The following is a 20,116-nucleotide window of genomic DNA, read 5'->3' on the forward strand; positions in this document are numbered from 1 at the left end:
TGTTGTCTCTGCTTGGTTTCAAGGATGGACTGCGGATGATCCACTCCTTGGGAGCGGACGGTCCGCAGGCTAGTTTCAATGTTGTACCAGAGACTATTCGTCTCTGGTGTTGTGGAACTCTTAACTGCGGACGGTCCGCCGCTGGGGCGCGGACGGTCCGCTAGGGCTGTAACGGCTAGTTCTGACATGCATTTAATGCACTCTGTCTCTCTGGCGTATAACGGCGGACGGTCTGGTTTTTGAATCACGGACGGTCCGCGATCTCGTAGAAAAGAGTGTAACAGCTAGTTTTTGATGGGATGTCTATATATACCTAATGCCCGGCCATTGGGTCACTCTCTTGGCCATTTGGACTGCATACTTGACACAATAGAGCTAAGACATCCCTCTCTCACACACACTTGCTTAGGATTTGCATTTTTGAGAGTGTGAGTGCTTCCTAGTGCATTGCATCAAGAGGTTGAGCTTTGTGGCACTAGGGAACCTTCAAGCAAGGATCATCAGCTTGTTACTCTTGGGAGTTGCCGCTCCCTAGACGGCTTGGAGAAGGTGATTTCATGGAGCTTCTTGAAGGAGATTGTTGAGGAGCCCCGATTTCGGTTGTGAGAGGTCTTGTGCTCACCTTACCGGAGTGGTGAAGAGCAACTCTAGTGGAATCGAGGTGTGGAGCGGTTCCTTGGTTCAAGCCGGCTCAAGATCAAGAGGTTCTTGATAGAGGAGCGGTTGATTCTTGGAATCCACCTCAACGTGGATTAGGGGTGACCGGCAAGTCATCGACACCACGGGATAAATTTGTGTGTCAAGCTTGGTTATCTCTCTTGCTCACTTTAATTGTTGTTTTATTTTGAGCAATTTACTCTACTAGAGCTTGATTTGTATCTTGTCACCCTAGGTTGCAAACCCTTCTAGAGGTAGTAGTAGCATGACATAGGGCTTTCTTTTGTTACTAATTAAATTTCTCTAGTGTTGTTGGTTTTAGTTTTTAAACCGCCTATTCACCCCCCTCTTGTCGGTGTTCTTGATCCTACAAGTGGTATTAGAGCTAAGTACTCCATTAATTGCGGATTTAACCATCTTGGAGTAGAACAATGACTAGTGATAATGGGATTCATGTTGGGAAGCCACCGTTCTTTGATGGGAACAATTATGATTATTGGAAGACTAGGATGTCGGCTCATATCAAAGCCATGAGTAGAAAGCTATGTAGAGTAGTAAATGATGGATATGTCATTTTGGACTCAAAGAATTTGACACCCCTAGAAGAGGAAAATGAGATACTAAATGATCAAGGGGTCAATGTGCTCTTTAGTGCTCTTGATGTGACTGAATTTAACAGAGTCAAGAGCCTCACAAATGCACATGACATATGGGAGAAGCTCATGGAAATTCATGAGGGCACATCAAGTGTGAAGGAGGCCAAGTTATATTTGCTTAAGGGCAACTTTAGTGAATTTACCATGAAGAAGGATGAGAGTATAGCCGAGATGTTCAACCGGCTAAATGACATTGTGAATGATCTCAAGGGACATGGATTTGAGGTACCGGATGCGGATTTCAACCACAAGTTTCTTAGATGTCTTCCGGAAAGATATGACACAATTGTGACCTTGCTCGTAAGGTCAAATGTGAAGACCGCAACTCCCACACAAATATTGGGAGAAGTTCTCACCCATGACATGTTCAAGAAATCTCAAGATGAAGCTCATGGGGGAGAAATTGATATGAAAAAGAAAAGTGTGGCATTCAAAGCTCAAGATAGCAAAAAGGAATAAGAAAGTGGGAGCCAAGAAGAAGAATCGGATGAAGAGATGGCTCTCTTTGTCAAGAGATTCAATAGAATGATGAACAAGAAGAAATTTGGCAAGAGAGGTCAATCATCAAGAAAAAATCCTTTTGTGGACAAGACTTGCTTCCAATGTGGTGAAATGGGTCATATTATTGTCAATTGTCCAAACAAGAAGGATGACAAGAACAAGAAGGACAAGAAAAATGATGAAAAGAAGAAGAAGAAGTTCATCAAGAAGAAGAAGAATGGCCAAGCTTATTTTGTTGAATGGGATTCCGATGCAAGCTCCGATGATGATGATGATGATGATGATGACGACAAGCCATCCAAGGGAGTTGCCGGGATCGCCATCAAGGAGGCTCCATCACTCTTCTGTACACCACATTGTCTTATGGCAAAGGGTGGTGCAAAGGTACAACAAGATGATGAACTTGATGAACTTTCATATGATGATCTTGTTGAAATGCTCAATGACGCCGATGAATTCATGACTAAAGAAAAGGCCAAGTTAAAGGACTTGAAGTTGAAGTTTACTTCTCTTCAAGATTCCTATGAGGAGTTAAAGACTTCTCATGAGAATCTCAAAGAAACTCATGAGAAGCTTGAGGAAGCTCACAATACCTTACTTAATCATGAAAGAAAAGCAACATTGAGCATTGGTGTTAGTTGTGATTTAATTGATGATAAACCTTGTGGCTCTAGCTCTACTAGTTCTTTTTGCACCAAAATTGATAACTCATCTTGCAATGAATCTCTCATTATGGAAAATGATTTGTTAAAGAAAGAGGTTACTTGCTTGACTAATAATTTGAGAAAGTGCTATGATAGTAGAGCCAAGTTTAATCATTGTTGGGCAAGCCAAAAGTTCACTTTGAACAAGCAAGGGTTTGGATACATTCCTAAGAAAGGGAAGAAGGCTTTTGTGCAAACCGAAACTACTTTTGTGAAGAGTAGTGGTAAGTCATATTGTGAAAAATGCAAGAAGGTTGGTCATGTTGAGAAGAATTGCACCAACATGAAAGTCATATCCTTTGATTCAAGTTACATTCTTATGAGAAATTCAAATGGCAATGTTAGTGCAAAATTTGTTGGAATACCTATAGATGGTGCTAAAAAGAATGCTATTTGGGTGCTAAAAGTCTTGGTCGCTAACGTTCAAGGACCTAAGAAAGTTTGGGTACCTAAAAGAGTTACTTCTTTGTTGTAGGTGAACTACAAGTCCGGAGGAAGACATTGGGTGCTTGATAGTGGATGCACTCAACACATGACCGGAGATCCAATGATGTTTTCCTCTCTAGATGAGAATGTGGTTGGCTATAGTGACATCATCTTTGGTGACAATAGCCGGGGCAAAGTCAAAGGAGTTGGTACAATTTCTATCTCAAGTGATCATTCTCTTTCAAAAGTATTGTTGGTTGATTCTCTCATGTTTAATCTCTTAGCGGTCACTCAACTTTGTGATTTTGGATATAAGTGTAGTTTCACTAAAGATGATGTTGTAGTGACTAGCTTGGATGGAAAAGATCACATCTTTACGGGATTTAGATATGAGGATGTATATCTTGTGGATTTTGCTACTAAAGAGGCAAACTTTTCTACTTGTTTGTTCACTCAATCATTTTTGGGTTGGTTATGGCATAGAAGACTTGGTCATGTTGGCATGAAACAACTCAACCGACTCATAAAGCATGATTTAGTAGTTGGCTTGAAGAATGTGAAGTTTGAAAAAGATAAGTTATGTAGTGCATGTCAAGCCGGAAAGCAAGTTGCATATGCTCATCCCACTAAGAGTGTCATGTCAACCGAGAGACCATTGGAATTATTGCATATGGATTTATTTGGTCCTACAACATATAGAAGTATTGGTGGAAATTGCTATTGTCTTGTGGTAGTGGATGATTACTCAAGATATACTTGGGTTTTCTTTCTTCATGACAAAGCCGATACATATGACACATTCAAGAAATTCTTGACAAGGGCCGAAAATGAATTTGAACTCAAGGTGAAGAAAGTGAGGAGTGACAACAGAAGTGAGTTTAGAAACACAAGAGTTGAAGAATGGTGTGATGAGAAAGGAATCAAGTATGAATTCTCAACCAAGTACACTCCGGAACAAAATGGTCTTGTTGAGAGGAAAAATAGAACCTTGATTGATATGGCAAGATCAATGCTCTCCGAGTACAATGTTTCAGATAGCTTTTGGGCCGAAGCAATCAACACGGCTTGTCATGCGTCTAATAGATTGTATTGCCATAGATTTTATAACAAGACCCCATATGAGTTGCTCATTGGAAGGAAAACAAATATATCATATTTTAGAGTGTTTGGTTGCAAATGCTATATTCTCAAGAAGGGAACTCGGTTATCAAAGTTTCAAAGCAAATGTGATGAGGGTTTTCTTCTTGGGTATTCATCTTGTAGCAAGGCTTATCGGGTCTACAATAAAACATATGGCATTGTTGAAGAAGCATATGATGTTGAGTTTGATGAAACAAATGGGTCTCATAATGAACAAGAAAATCTTGATGATGTGAGAAGTGATGGTTTAAGAAATGCAATGAAAAACATGTCAATTGGTGATGTTAGACCAAGAGAAGAAGATGAAGATGATGATGGTCGTTCTATCTCTATTAGAGTTAATCCTTCAACTTCTATCTCAAATGATCAAGCACAACAAATTGTACTAGATTCAGGTAATGATGATTCTCAAGTACAAGATCGAGTTGGTTCATCTAGAGCACCTTCTCCATCAACTCAAGAACCCATTGTTCCTCAAAGAACTCATCATATTCTTGCAAAGGATCACCCCGTGGATCAAATTATGGGTGATACTAGTAAGGGTGTCCAAACTCGATCTCGCATTGCTTCATTTTGTGAACATTATTCTTTTGTATCTTTTCTTGAACCTAACCGTGTAGATGATGCATTGAGAGATCTGGATTGGGTGAATGCTATGCATGAAGAATTAAATAATTTCACCCGGAATCAAGTTTGGGATCTAGTTGAGAGGCCTAAAGATTATAATGTCATTGGCACTAAATGGGTCTTTAGAAACAAGCAAAATGAAGATGGATTGGTTGTGAGAAACAAGGCAAGATTGGTGGCTCAAGGCTTTACTCAAGTCGAAGGTTTGGATTTCGGTGAAACTTTTGCCCCCGTTGCTAGACTAGAAGCTATTAGAATCTTATTAGCTTATGCTTGCTCTCACAATATAAAACTTTTTCAAATGTATGTGAAAAGTGCTTTCTTGAATGGCAAGATTAGTGAACTTATTTTTGTTGAGCAACCTCCCAGTTTTGAAGATCCCAAGAAGCCAAATCATGTATACAAGCTCTCTAAAGCTCTTTATGGTCTGAAGCAAGCTCCACGAGCTTGGTATGAAAGATTGAGGGACTTTCTTATTTCTAAGGGATTCAAAATAGGTAAGGTTGACACTACCTTGTTCACTAAAGCAATTGGTAAGGATTTGTTTGTTTGTCAAATTTATGTTGATGATATTATCTTTGGTTCAACTAACCCAAGTTTTTGTGAGGAATTTGGTGAAATGATGTCTAGGGAATTTGAGATGTCCATGATTGGTGAATTGAGTTTCTTTCTTGGACTTCAAATCAAGCAACTCAAGGAAGGCACCTTTGTGTGTCAATCAAAATATGTGAAGGATATCTTGAAGAAATTTGGTATGGAAGATGCAAAACCAATCAAGACTCCTATGGCCACCAATGGGCATCTCGACCTAGATGAGGGAGGTAACCCGGTTGATCAAAAGCTTTACCATTCTATGATTGGTAGTTTGCTTTATTTGACCGCATCTAGGCCTGACATCATGTTTAGTGTTTGCATGTGTGCACGATTTCAAGCCGCACCTAGAGAATGTCATTTGACCACCGTCAAAAGGATTTTGAGATATTTGAAATATACTCCTAATATTGGTTTATGGTATCCCAAGGGTGCTCATTTTGATTTGGTTGGATTCTCGGATTCGGATTTTGCGGGGTGCAAGGTTGATAGGAAGAGCACTTCCGGTCGTTGTCAATTTCTTGGTAGGTCTCTTGTTTCTTGGTCTTCAAAGAAACAAAATTCCGTGGCTCTTTCAACCGCCGAAGCGGAATATATTTCGGCCGGAAGTTGTTGTGCACAATTGTTATGGATGAAGCAAACTCTTCTTGACTATGGTGTGAAATTTGATGAAATTCTCTTGTTGTGTGATAATGAAAGTGCCGTGAAGATTGCTACTAATCCGGTTCAATATTCAAGAACCAAGCATATTGATATCCGCCATCATTTTCTTAGGGATCATGTGAACAAGGGTGATATCAAGATTGATGGTATTGGCACGGATGATCAATTAGCCGATATATTTACCAAACCTTTGGATGAATCTCGGTTTTGCAAGTTAAGAAATGAGTTAAATATCATTGACTTCTCAAATGTGGCTTGAAAACTAGCACATGTGGCATATGGTTCTTTCATGCTTTCTTTGTTTCATTTTTCTGAATTTTTGAGGTATTTTTGAGCCATTTATGAGTTTTCATGATTTCACTCGATCTATTTTTGAATTCTTGTTATAACTTGCTCATATGAGCCTTTGGAAGGTTTTCATGCAAGATTTGAGATTTTTAGATTTTTATATGAGCAATGATCCCATATTGAAGTTGGAATTGTGAAAGTTGGCAAAATTCTGAACAGAATGAAATTTGGTTCAGCGGACGGTCCACGGGCAAGAGGCGGACAGTTCGCCGTTCATGAGGATTGTTCACCAGAGGCTCTGCAGAGTTGTTCTCAGCCGCAGAATCACAAAGCGGACAGTCCGCCAGAGTGAAGCGGACAGTCTGCTTATCGATGGTGGTTTGCTAATGAGCTAGTCGCGGATGGTCTACCGGGATATCGCGGACAGTCCGCAACTGGACAGAAAGATGGGGTCGGCCTGATTTGGCTTTTATTTGGATGTCCCTTTCTCTCCCCCACAAAACCGAGCACCACTCTCCAAAGGCTCCCTCTCTTTCTCTCTCAAGCACGTGGGGGAGACTTCAAGGTCAAGGCTTTTTGGCGTGATTCGCGGACAGTCCGAGCACATCCCCGGACTCTTATCAAGATCCTTCATCATGTTCTCTCGGCCACCCCGGAAGGTTCACAAAGCAACCACATCTAAAATCAAGAAAGTTGGGGCATCAAAGAGGCAAAGAGACGGTGATAATTCCGATGATTCGGACTATGATCCTAATCCTAGTGAGATGGCTGCAGCATCCTCAGTGGGTAATGTTGGCGATGAATCTTCAGAGGAAGAGTTTGAGGAGTTTGAAGATGATGTCACAGTTCGGATGGGGCTAGATCTTCCTAGCCGACAGTGGACTGCTAAGAGCTATGCCAATGCTAGAGCAGTGAATCAGTTCGATATGCCTTGTGACACCAACATCCTCTTCTTCAAAACTAAGGTACAACAAGATGCTTACTTTGGTCATCTAGTTAAGAAGAATGTATTCAAACATCAGACCATTGACCTAGGCTATATGAGATCACATCAAGTCATGTCTGATCTAGTGGATAGATTTGAGCAAATGGGGTTAGCAAATTTTCTGCAACATAGATGTGATTGGAATGAAACAGTCATACGTCAGTTCTATGCTACCTTAGAGATTGATATGGTAGAGGCAACATTTAAGTGGTCAATTGGGAAGAGAACCTATTTTGTTACATTTGCTCAGTTTGCTGCTGCTAACCAGTTGGATTATGATTTCATCACTAGTGAGCAAAGTATGAATGTTGTGCTAGAAAATCCTTTAGATGAGAATGACTACCCCATGTACTATGAGCGTGCACATCTTGGTATTGCTAGAAGCTTTGGAGGAACTCAGGGTCTGAGGCATCATCCTGCAGTGATTAATAAAATTGCAAGAGTCACATTCATGCCTAAGAGTGGCAACAAGGACAAGATTAGAGGGCTCTATTGGAATGTGATATCTCATATCATGAACGGAAATAGAATAAATGTCATTGCTCTTATTATGGACCAGCTTGCAGATTTAAGGCTTAATATGGAGATGAACTTATACTTTGCTCCATACATCATGTCAATCATCAAGGCAAAGACATCCTTTAGAGGCATTTGTGAGTGCAAGCACACTCCCTTTAGGCCATTCAAGAATGACCATGCTTTTCTTATGAGGCCGTTGACTCCTTTCCCTGGAGATGCTAAAGCACAGGGGCATGATAGTGCTGATGATAGTGATGATGATGCTCACATAGGAGCAGCTGCAGCTCAGCATGCCATGCCACCACCACACCCTCCAGTACAGCAGCAGTGGGCTCCTCCAGCTGGCTACTTTGATCCTAACTTTGCATCCATGTAGGAGAGCCTATCCTCTCAGATTGCCGGGTTGACTAGTCAGATGCAGAGTCAGATGAACCTTAACTTCTAGAACATGCAACAGCAGATGTTCCAGCCCATGATGGCTCAGATGCAGAGGGTTCAGGAGAGTTTACACTCAGATATAGCAGCTCTTGACGCCCGCTTTGAGGATTTGCCTTCTTTAGAGCAGTTTGAGCAGCTTGAGCATAGGCAGCAGCATCTAGAGCAGAGCTTTGATACCTTCAGCACAGCTGTAACACCCTAAATTTTACAAAGTGCAAAAATTTAATAAAAGGATGGGTTAGAGGAGTCATTGGATTTTTGATAAACAAATTTTCTTAAAGTATAGAAATAAATATAGGGAAAACCATATGTTTGTGCATCTCATGCTCTTTGCATTGATATTTTTGGTTGCAGTTTATTTGAATTTAAATTTGAATTCAACTTCCATATTCAAATTCAAAACCAATTGCTCTTTTTCTTTCTTTTTCCCTCCCCCTCTTCTCTCCTTTGGGCCCAGCCCAGCCGGCCCCCTTTTCTCCTCTCTCTTCTCTTTCCTGCGCGCGTGGCCCACTCCCCCTAGCAGCCCAGCTGCGGTCCGCTCGCCCCGGCCCACGGCCTCTCTCCTTCTCCCCTACCCTTCCTTTCTTCCCCCCCCCCCCCCCCGCGCGCGCTCGGCCCATCGGCCTTTTCCCCGGCCCATCGGCGCGCCCGCTTTCCCCCTCCTCTCCCTATCGCGCTGACAGGCGGGGCCCGCCTGTCAGGCCCTTCTCCCCCACCGCACCGGACTCGAGTTCGAGTCCGGCTCGTCCCCGCGCGATCTCCGCCGCCGCATCAGCCTCGGGCCCGCGCGCTCAGGCGCCCTCAGCCGCCCCTACTTAAGCCGCCGCACCCCCGCGCCTTGTCCCCCAAGCCGCAACCGCCTTGCGCCCTAACCCTAGCCGCCGCATCCGCCGCCGCCGCCTTGGCCGTTCGCGCCACGGGTCGCCACCGCTCCGCCGCTCCTTTGCTCCCCGCCGTCGCACAACCCCAGCCGGAGCACCACGTCGTGCTGAGGATGCCTCCCGGCCGTCTCTCCCTTTCCCTCCCGCGCTCCCGTGCCCGCACGAGCTCGCCGGGGCACCCGAGCCGCTGCTCGCCGTCACCCCGTTGCCACGGCCGTCTTCGCCGCCTCCTTTTGCCCTAGATCGGTCCCCCGCGTCGCGCTCTCGCTCCCCGTCCTTGTCCGAGCCGAAACCGAGCCGGGAAACGCGATTTCGCGTACACTCCGGCGAGCCGCCGCCGCCTCCACCTCGCCGCCGGCGCCCCGCCACCGCTCCCGCAACATCCCCAAGCCGCCAGCGCACCCCCACCGTCGGATCGAGATCCCGCGGCTCTCACCTGATCTAAACCCGAGTCAAATAAGTCAGATACCGGTCAACCGAGGCATTTTTGTAAAATAGCCCTTAAGTTTTCCCGAAATCAACCCGCCGTCCTTTCCAGTTCAAAAGTATTCGCGCTTAGGTCCTATTTCTTCTGTTTAGGTCCCTGAGGTTTTTCAAAATTGAACCCGCCGTCCTCTAGCCTTCGGTTTTGCGTGCTAGCCCCTCTGTTTAGGGTTTATTTTCAATCTAGCCCCCGGTTTCTTCTGTCTGAGCCCTTATAGATCTAGATTTATCACAGATAGGTCCCTGGAATCCTGTTTTAGCCCTAGTTTCTTCGTTCTAGCTCCGATTTTATCGATTCTTGCGCTCACGCGATCCTTACGACTTATACAATGTTTCTAAAACCTTATTTTTATTCTGTTTTCATTGTTGGTGTACTGTTTCTTATTTGTTTTACTTGTTTGCCTGTATGTGCTTGTGTGCGATGTTAGACGGTGCGCAGTTCGAGGATCCGCAGGGTCAAGACTTTGAGGAATTTCCTGAGCAGCAGCAATTTGCTAACGAAGGCAAGTGGTCCTTGATCATGTTTCAGTCCTATTAATCTCACAAATACATATTTTCATTATATGCATGCATGTGTCTAGAATAGGATGGAACCCAAGTTAAGGACATGCCTAGTTTCAATTTATTTTCCTTGATTAAACCTGGGTGTTTTCATTTATGTTGTAGTTACGCTTATTGCTTCTGTATAGATTTAGGTTGGATAACTTGGATATCAATGATGATGTTTTACCTTTTCTGGAATGCTGTTTGGAGATAATTAAGAATATTGAATCAATTGGAACATGGAGAACCACCCAGGAAAACAGTACAACCACAGTACTATATGGCTCTGGTCTTGGCTAATTAATTAGAAACTTTGGCTTATGATGATCTTACCGAAAGGGCAAGAGGGGTTGCATTGACGGGGTATAGCTCGGTCCTTTTGAGGCACATAGCTATGTGGACCTTGGCTAAGGTATTTCCTCACCAGGGAGAGTTATGACCGCTTTGACTTGAAACCTTAGCGGATTGTCATAAGTTAGGGAATCTTTGTAAAGGCCTCGTAGTGAATCCCTGCCACTCACCTTGGAAGTGTTTAAGGGCCTTGCAAACCCGGGCATAAAGGGAAACACGAGCTGTGGGTAAAGTGTACGACCTCTGCAGAGTGAAAACTGATATATCAGCCGTGCTCACGGTTAAGAGCGGCTTGGACCCTCACAAGATAATTGAACTTGAAGATGACTTAAGCTGATGTTCTTTATTGTTGTTGTTGTTTGCTTACTCAGTCTTTTATATAAGGGTTGGTATAAACTTAAACCTAGTTAATGCTTGCTAAATAAAACTTGGCCAACTAAAATGCTTATCGCAGTCAAACCATGTCAGCTTATCCTTGATTTGGCCTTGCATGTCATATAATTTACTCCACTTGCTGAGTACCAACCATAAGTGTACTCACGCTTGCTTTATTAAAAACAATGCTGCTCAGAACAAGATAACTTTCCGGAGTTTCCTGAAGATATTGGAGAATTCTAGGCGAGTGTCTCCCAGTCAACTGCCTGTGAAGTTGAAGTCCGCTGCTATTTATCGACGTTTGATTATTCGTTTAAGATTAAGACTGTCGGTCATGTAATAAAGTACTATTATACTTTTATTCGTTAATGCATTGCTTCGGATATTCGCTTGTGACGTCTACTGTATGTGCGGAACTTGATCCTGGCGCACATATGGGATGCATTCGGTTACCTTTTCTAAACCGGGTGTGACAACAGCCTTCAGCCCGCACCAGCCGTTCTACCCACCACCACCTCCTCCACCGCCGATGCATTGATCTTTCTGGAAATTGATGCCAAAGGGGGAGAAGGAGCTTTGGAGTGTTTTGATCTAGGGGGAGCTCATGGACTTCTCATGGAACTCATTCGCTTTCGGCTTCCGCTTGCCACTCATATTTTATTTGTGTTGAACTCTATTGCATTACATAGATTTATGCTTTATATCTTGCATGGATTTGGTTTGTAATGTGTGATGAACTATGTTGATTTGTGCTACTCTTATTTACTTATGTTCATCTTGTGGTTGTGAGGTTATGCTAATTAAGCTAAAATTCATATCATATATATCTTGTATCTTGTATGCCTCGATTTCCACTTGTAGGGGAAACTCTGTCAAAATGTTTATATATATATGTGTGCTCTTGGTATTCATTCAAATTTATATGCACATATCATGGGGGAGTTCTCTCTACTCATCGAACTTGGTGAATTTATTCATACAATATTCTGAAATTTTTCAAGAAAAATGAGTAAGTTCTTCCAAAGTTAAATTCCAAGTCCACCTTATGCCTAGTGTATAAAGTTGACTTGAACACTTTTATCACTTCAAAACTTAGTGTTGTCATCAATTACCAAAAAGGGGGAGATTGAAAGCATCTAGGCCCCTAATTCGAGTTTTGGTAATTAATGACAACGCTTTATGGATTAACAATTTCTTTTGAGATAATGAGTATAGGTTGATCCACGGATGAAAGAGATTTAATTGTGAATGTGTGGAGTTTTGGAGACGATGAGCAAAGCTCGGGCTCAAGGCAAAGGTATAAAATAGGGTTTTTTGAATTTTACTGGTCACAAGGCGTTTAGTGGATGAAAAGTGACCGGATTTGTTGGATAGATAGCCGTACTATCAAGAGGGGTCATGTACTCGTGCTTGACGGGTCTTTAGTGCCATTTTGCTCAAAATGTCTAGGTGCATGCATGAGGGCTAATGACGCTTTGTCAAGTTTTGAAAAAGAACAAGTTAGAGAGCTGACTGCTCAAGCGCGGACGGTCCGCTCCATACGGGCGGACGGTCCGCTCCATGCGCGCGGACGGTCCGCTACCGTTACAGAAGGTCTGGTGGAAATTTCATGTGGCTGGCGGACGGTCCGGCCCACGTGGGCGGATGGTCCGCCACTCTAACTCTCTTTGTTCCAGAAAGGGTGTTCTCTGGTCGGGCTTATGATCTGCTCTGCGGACGGTCCGTCCCTAGGGCGCGGACGGTCCGCAGGCTATTTGATAATTTGAACCAGAGACATTGCTGTCTCTGCTTGGTTTCAAGGATGGACTGCGGACGATCCGCTCCTTGGGAGCGGATGGTCCGCTGGCTAGTTTCAATGTTGTACCAGAGACTGTTCGTCTCTGGTGTTGTGGAACTCTTAACTGCGGACGGTCCGCCGCTGGGGCGCGGACGGTCCGCCAGGGCTGTAACGGCTAGTTCTGACATGCATTTAATGCACTCTGTCTCTCTGGCGTATAACGGCGGACGGTCCAGTTTTTGAATCACGGACGGTCCGTGATCTCGCAGAAAAGAGTGTAACGGCTAGTTTTTGATGGGATGTCTATATATACCTAATGCCCGGCCATTGGGTCACTCTCTTGGCTATTTGGACTGCATACTTGACACAATAGAGCTAAGACATCCCTCTCTCACACACACTTGCTTAGGATTTGCATTTTTGAGAGTGTGAGTACTTCCTAGTGCATTGCATCAAGAGGTTGAGCTTTGTGGCACTAGGGAACCTTCAAGCAAGGATCATCGGCTTGTTACTCTTGGGAGTTGCCGCTCCCTAGACGGCTTGGAGAAGGTGATTTCGTGGAGCTTCTTGAAGGAGATTGTTGAGGAGCCCCGATTTCGGTTGTGAGAGGTCTTGTGCTCACCTTATCGGAGTGGTGAAGAGCAACTCTAGTGGAATCGAGGTGTGGAGCGGTTCCTTGGTTCAAGCCGGCTCAAGATCAAGAGGTTCTTGATAGAGAAGCGGTTGATTCTTGGAATCCACCTCAACGTGGATTAGGGGTGACCGGCAAGTCATCGACACCACGGGATAAATTTGTGTGTCAAGCTTGGTTATCTCTCTTGCTTACTTTAATTGTTGTTTTATTTTGAGCAATTTACTCTACTAGAGCTTGATTTGTATCTTGTCACCCTAGGTTGCAAACCCTTCTAGAGATAGTAGTAGCATGATATAGGGCTTTCTTTTGTTACTAATTAAATTTCTCTAGTGTTGTTGGTTTTAGTTTTTAAACCGCCTATTCACCCCCCTCTAGTCGGTGTTCTTGATCCTACAGAGGGGCTCTGCACTGGCGGCAGAGACGGCAGGGAGGGGGCAGAGGGGTGCCAGAGGAAGAAGAAGGAAGAGGGGGGGGGGGGGGTCCGGGGGGCCTATTTGGAAATTTCAAAAATCTCAGGGACCTCTCGGTAAAGTAAAATTTCCTGCTAATCTAAAACCCTAATGAGGAAATGCCAAAAATAGAAGTTGGAGAGTTTTTCAAACCCTACAACATTGCTTTAGGGTTCAATTCAAAAATCCAAAGTATACAGCTTTACATGTTAAATTTTGAACAAAGGTAGAATTTGAATAGGTTTTGTCCTTGCTGAGGTAGATTTCATGTAATTTTGGACACATTTGCAAGTTTTCATGCAATGTCATGATGACTTGTATTCTTACATTTTAGCCCTAAGTAAACTTTGAAAGTTACTTTTATACTTCATTAATTTTACATAAAAGGACCCATATTTTTGCATTAATCACATCTAGGTCCTTGTTTTCACACAAAGACCCATTTTTCTTAAAATTTAACTTATCTATTGCACTTTCTTTCCTATGGTAATATAAATTTGACACCTAGTGTCACATTTTTCTTAGGTTTTGATGCTACCTCCCATTCCTACCCAATAGCACTAAAAGGCCCATATTTTTCAAAATTACATAAATACCCTTTTTCCCTTTGTACTTCAATTTGAACACACATAAACAAAATCAAACATGCACACTTAACACTAAGATCTAGTGTTTAAAATTCTAATTACCTGAATGTTACAGCCTTCCTCCGTAAAAAGAATCTCGTCCCGAGATTCTGAAGCAGAATAGAATTGGACAATTAGATTTGGCAATTGGCTTGGAGGAAGTTTGGGAAATTTCGTTGAAGATAGGATTCTATTTCCCAAGTTACTTCTTCTTCGGTGTGATGATCCCATAAGATTTTATACATCTTAATTTTCTTTCTTCTGGTGACTCTTTCTTTGGTATCCAAGATTTGGATAGGTTGTTCGGTGTAAGATAGATCTGGTTCAATCTCAATGGCACGGGTTTCAACAATCTCCGTAGGTACTTTGATACATTTCTTGAGTTCAGAGATATGGAAGACATCGTGAATGGTAGCCAATTGAGATGGAAGGCGAATTCTGTAAGCCACTGGGCCACAGACTTCAAGAATCTCGAAGGGTCCGACATATCAGGGTGCTAACTTTCCTTTTATGCCGAAACGCTGAACACCTTTGGTAGGAGATACTCGGAGATAGACAAAATCTCCTACTTGGAATTGCAGAGGTTTCCTTCTTTGATCTGCATAACTCTTTTGTCTAGACTGAGCTGTTTTAAGATAGGCTTGAATAACCTTGACCTTATCTTCAGCTTCGATAACTAGATCTGGTCCAAAGATTTTGCGTTCGCAGGTTTCAGACCAACTCAAAGGAGTTCGACATCTTCGACCGTATAACGCTTCAAAGGGAGCCATTTGAAGACTAGATTGATAGCTGTTGTTGTAAGAGAACTCGGCCAAGGTGAGATATTTGTCCCAGCTTGCACCATAGTGAAAAATACAAGCTTGGAGCATATCTTCAAGAATTTGGTTGACTCGCTCAGTCTGTCCATCAGTCTGGGGATGATACACAGAACTTCGAATCAGTTTGGTTCCAAGAGCAGACTGCAATTGGGCCCTTCGACCAGAAATGATGGTCTTAGGGACACCATGCAATCGAACAATTTGAGCAAGATAGACTTCAGCATACTTCTTAGCAGAATAAGTGGTATGCACGGGAAGAAAATGAGCAGTTTTAGTAAGTCTATCAATGATTACCCATATGGAGTCATGTTTTTGAGATGTGTTAGGAAGACCAACAATGAAATCCATACTAATGTCTTCCCACTTCCATGATGGAATGGGTAGTGGTTGGAGTGTACCAGATGCTCTTAGATGACTGGCTTTGACTCTCTGGCATGTATCACATTCGGATACATATTTAGCAATATCTCTTTTCATTCTGGTCCACCAAAAATTTTGTCGAAGATCTTGGTACATTTTGGTACTACCAGGATGAATAGAGAGTTTAGATAGATGTGCTTCATCAAGGATTTGTTTACGAAGTTGATGATCCTTAGGTACAACAATACGATTGTTGAACCATAGAACTTCTTGATAATCGGTGTGAAAACACTTATATTTGGCTTCTCCCTGAGATAGTTTTAGCTTGATAATTTTGATACCTTCATCATGTAATTGCGACATGATGATTCTATCTTGAAGAGTAGGTTCAATAGACAATAGATTTAGACTACCTTGAGGGATAATCTCCAGATTGTGTTTTCTCATCTGATTGCAGAGAGTGTCATTGAAAGTTTCTATGGATAAGCAATGACAATGTGCCTTGTTGCTAAGTGCATCCGCAACCACATTAGCCTTGCCAGGATGGTAGTGTACCTCAAGATCGTAGTCTTTGATCAATTCTAACCAACACCTTTGCCTCATATTTAGGTCAACTTGGGTAAAGATATATTTGAGGCTCTTATGGTCAGTGTAGATGTTACACTTAGCACCCATAAGATGATGTCTCCAAATTTTGAGAGCATGAATAACTGCCGCCAATTCAAGATCATGGGTTGGGTAGTTTTGCTCATGATTTCGGAGTGCTCGGGATGCATAAGCAATGACCCAGTTGTTTTGCTTAAGAACAAACCAAGTCAAGTTCCAGAAGCATCAAAATAGACATCGAAAGGCTAGGTATTATCTGGCTGAGCTAGCACTGGAGCAGTTGTTAGAAGTTTTCTCAAGGTGTGGAACGCTTCATCACACTTGTCGTCCCAACGGAACTTAACCTCTTTTTTAAGTAGCTCAGTCATGGGTTTAGCTATCTTGGAGAAGTCTGGAATGAATCGGCGATAGTATCCCGCCAATCCAAGAAAACTTCGGATTTGATGGACTGAAGTTGGAGGTTTCCAATCCATAACCTCCTGAACTTTGGTTGGATCAACTGATATGCCTTCACTGGAGATAGTATGTCCCAAAAATTTCACACTATCCAGCCAGAATTCACATTTTGAGAGTTTGGCATAAAGGCGATGATCATGTAGTCGATGAAGAACGACACGTATATGATTAGCATGGTCCTCTTTAGTCTTGGAATATATCAGAATATTGTCGATGAAGACCACGACGAATTTATCGAGTTCCGGCATAAAGACTGAATTCATGAGATACATGAAATATGCCGGTGCGTTAGTAAGCCCAAAGGACATAACCAGATATTCATATAATCCATATCTGGTCGAGAAAGCCATTTTTGGAATGTCACAAGGCTTGACTTTAATCTGGTGATAACCAGAGCGTAAGTCAATCTTGTAAAAGACCTTAGCTCCAGCTAGTTGATCGAATAAGATATCAATGCGGGGAAGAGGGCACTTAGTTTTGATAGTGACCGCATTGAGTGGACGATAATCGACACATAGCCTTAGGCTATTGTCCTTCTTCTTTACAAAGAGAGCAGGACGACCCCAAGATGAAGCACTTGGGTGTATGAAACCTTTGTCAAGAAGATCTTGGAGTTGGATTTTTAGCTCAGCCAACTCATTTGGAGGCATCCGATATGGTCTCTTTGAAATAGGAGCGGTGCCAGGTTGAAGTTCAATGATGAACTCGATGTCTCTGTCTGGTGGCATTCCAGGCAAGTCGTCTGGAAAGACATCGGAATACTCACAGACTACAGGAATATCTTTCACTTTAATGTCTGTGATAGCATAGGTACAAGAATGGAGATATTCTTGCTGAGGCAGATAGAGGGTAATGGCTCCTTGATGTGGTCAATTAATCTCAATAACTCGAGAAGAGATGTCTAGCAGTACTCTATGTTCAGTCATCCAATTTGTCCCAAGTATAACATCAATACCCTCTAAGTTTAGCAAAACCAAATCAGTTTTGCTTACTTTGCTACCTAACTGAATTGGCACACTTCTAACCATTTGGTTGGAAGTGATCCTTCCTCCGGGGGTAGAAATCATATATGACCCCTGGATAGGACAAAGATCAAGTCCTATTCGGGTACCACAGTTGTTACTAATAAAACTATGAGTTGCTCCTGAATCAAATAATGTAACAACTGGTTTATGGTGAATAGAGAATGTACCCGACATGATGGGGGCTCCATCCGGTAGTTCTGCAAGGGTGGTGAAGTTAATTCATGTGACACTTAGGTATTTAGCATTGTCACACCCTAGATTTTAGTACGAGGTTGTGTGCAAAATGTGGTAGAAGTGTGTTTAAAAATTTAAATGCTAAGGGAAAAGGGTTGTTTATATAATTATATTTTAATAGAGGTCCTTTAGTGTTAAATGGGTAAGCATGGAGGGTAGAATTTAAATGTATGAGGGTTGTTTTGCAAATTTCAAAAACTTGTGTTTAAATCGCAAATATAGGTGAAACTACACATAGGATATATATGTAGTGTAGTTTTAAAATAGGATTTATGTAAAGTTTGGAAATCTTGTTAAGTTTTAAATTAATTACAAATTCTTAACTCTTCTGCAAATGGACCTTAAAGCAAAGTTTTAGATTTTGGAAAATCCTACATTTTTGCTTTTGGGCCCATCTCCATTTGAGCACTGGTTTGAAAGTTACCAGAGCATTACTGTGGGATCCTTGCACTTTTGAGTTTTTGCAAACCGGTCCTCGTCTTCTTCCTCAGGTCCTCAGGTCTCTGCTGCGCGCGCGTGATCCGCCGCTGCTGGCCGCTTCCCGAGCCTGCTGCAGACCTGCGCCGCCCTCCTCTTGCCCCACGTGTCGCCTTGCTGCCTCTCCCACCGCCCGCGCCGCCTCCGTTGTCCTCCCTTCGTCCTGCCACGTCGGGCCGCCGGTGCCGAGCGACCGCCACGCACCTGAAGGGCACGCCGGTGCCGCCCGCCAACCTAAGCCCAGCCCCATGACTGCTCTCCCTCTCCCTCTCTTCTACGAAGTAGTGCACTCCTATAAAGCTTGACCCGAACCACTCTTCCTCGCTTGTTTCCTCTTCTTCCCACTCCTCCACGGCTGATCCACCCCGCCAAAATTCCAACCCTCCAGCGCTCCCTCACCTCCTCCGCTAGCTCCCCAACCTGCTCTGGTCGAGCTTCCGGCCTTCCCTAGCCGGAATTGTCCCGACCCCGTGCCGCCCCTCGCCGGAGACGCCCGAGGACCGCCTCACCATCGACAACGTTCTTCCGCCACATCCTCGGCTAAATTGGGTACGGGAATCGCCCCCTTACCTCTCCCCGGTGCTTTTGCGCGCCTTATTTGCCCGTGTTCGCCGGCCCCTCGCTGGGAACGCCAGCACGCCGTCGCAGCCGCCGCCCCTTCTCGCCACCGGCTGAAACGCCCCGGCCTAAACAACCGGAGCTAAACATGTATTTAAACACCAGAAAACAGTCTCTGGTGAAAATACATTACACAAGTGGTGCCACAGTCATACATAGCCTTATTTAACACGTTCGATTACAATAATAATATAAACTAGAAATACAATAGTTGCGATGATAAACGCAAGGGTAATCTCTTCATCGGACATGGGGGCTTCTATCACAACGGCACCACTCCAGACTTGGGTATAGGGCACGAACTACTCTCCTTCCTCAGGCACGAAATCAGGATCCTCTGCAACAAGTCATAAACGGGTGAGTACAAAAGTACTCAGCAAGTTCCACCTTACCCTACGGGAGGGGAATGATATGCACGATACAAATTAAGCACAATGCATTAGTAATGCTTCTTATGGTATGCAACTTTTCCCGACACAACCCACAGTAGGTAGCTCACTAGTTGTCAGGACCACACCGTAGCCTGTCCATTCCGTGGACACGGACCATTCGAATGGATTCTACACTCTGCAGAGGTCGTACACTGTACCCACAAGCTCGACTGCCCGAACGGACAACCGACATAGCCGACACCCAGCCGTGGTCACGCCCCAGCCCGGCCGCACAAACCCTCGGGCCCCGACCCCAATGGTCTATACCCGTGAACCATCCCTGCGACCGTCAGGCTAACCAGTGGGATTAGGCTAAGTCCGGCCCATAACGGAACCTGTGGTCGTACTAAAGTAAGCTAGGTGAGATGTCAAAACAACTCGGTCCTTATGGTTCACCAGGGCAGCAACCATTCCTCAACATGTCAACTCGAGCCTACCTCCACGGTAGCACTCACCTGCCAGTCTACCACCACGGTAGCGCCGGCTCCAACATACCCAGCTGCCCTAGCCTCAACCAAATCCCTTCATATCCTAGTCTCAACTCTGGATATGCATAACTACTCACATGCATGTATGAGCACACTCAATCACTCAAGCATCGGTATATGTAATCGATCCTAAACCAGAGCTACAACTAGACGTCCTCACATGGATGCAACCGCTCACGTAGGGGTCAATGAAACTTGCCTTCGCTTATGTACGCGTCGGCGGCGGCGGCTTCCTGCTCGTGGTACGGGTCTTCTGGCTCCGGCGCGCTGTACTGGCCTTCGTACTCCT

This window comes from Panicum hallii, chromosome 8, assembly GCF_002211085.1.
Source record: "Panicum hallii strain FIL2 chromosome 8, PHallii_v3.1, whole genome shotgun sequence".
Classification (NCBI taxonomy): domain Eukaryota; kingdom Viridiplantae; phylum Streptophyta; class Magnoliopsida; order Poales; family Poaceae; genus Panicum; species Panicum hallii.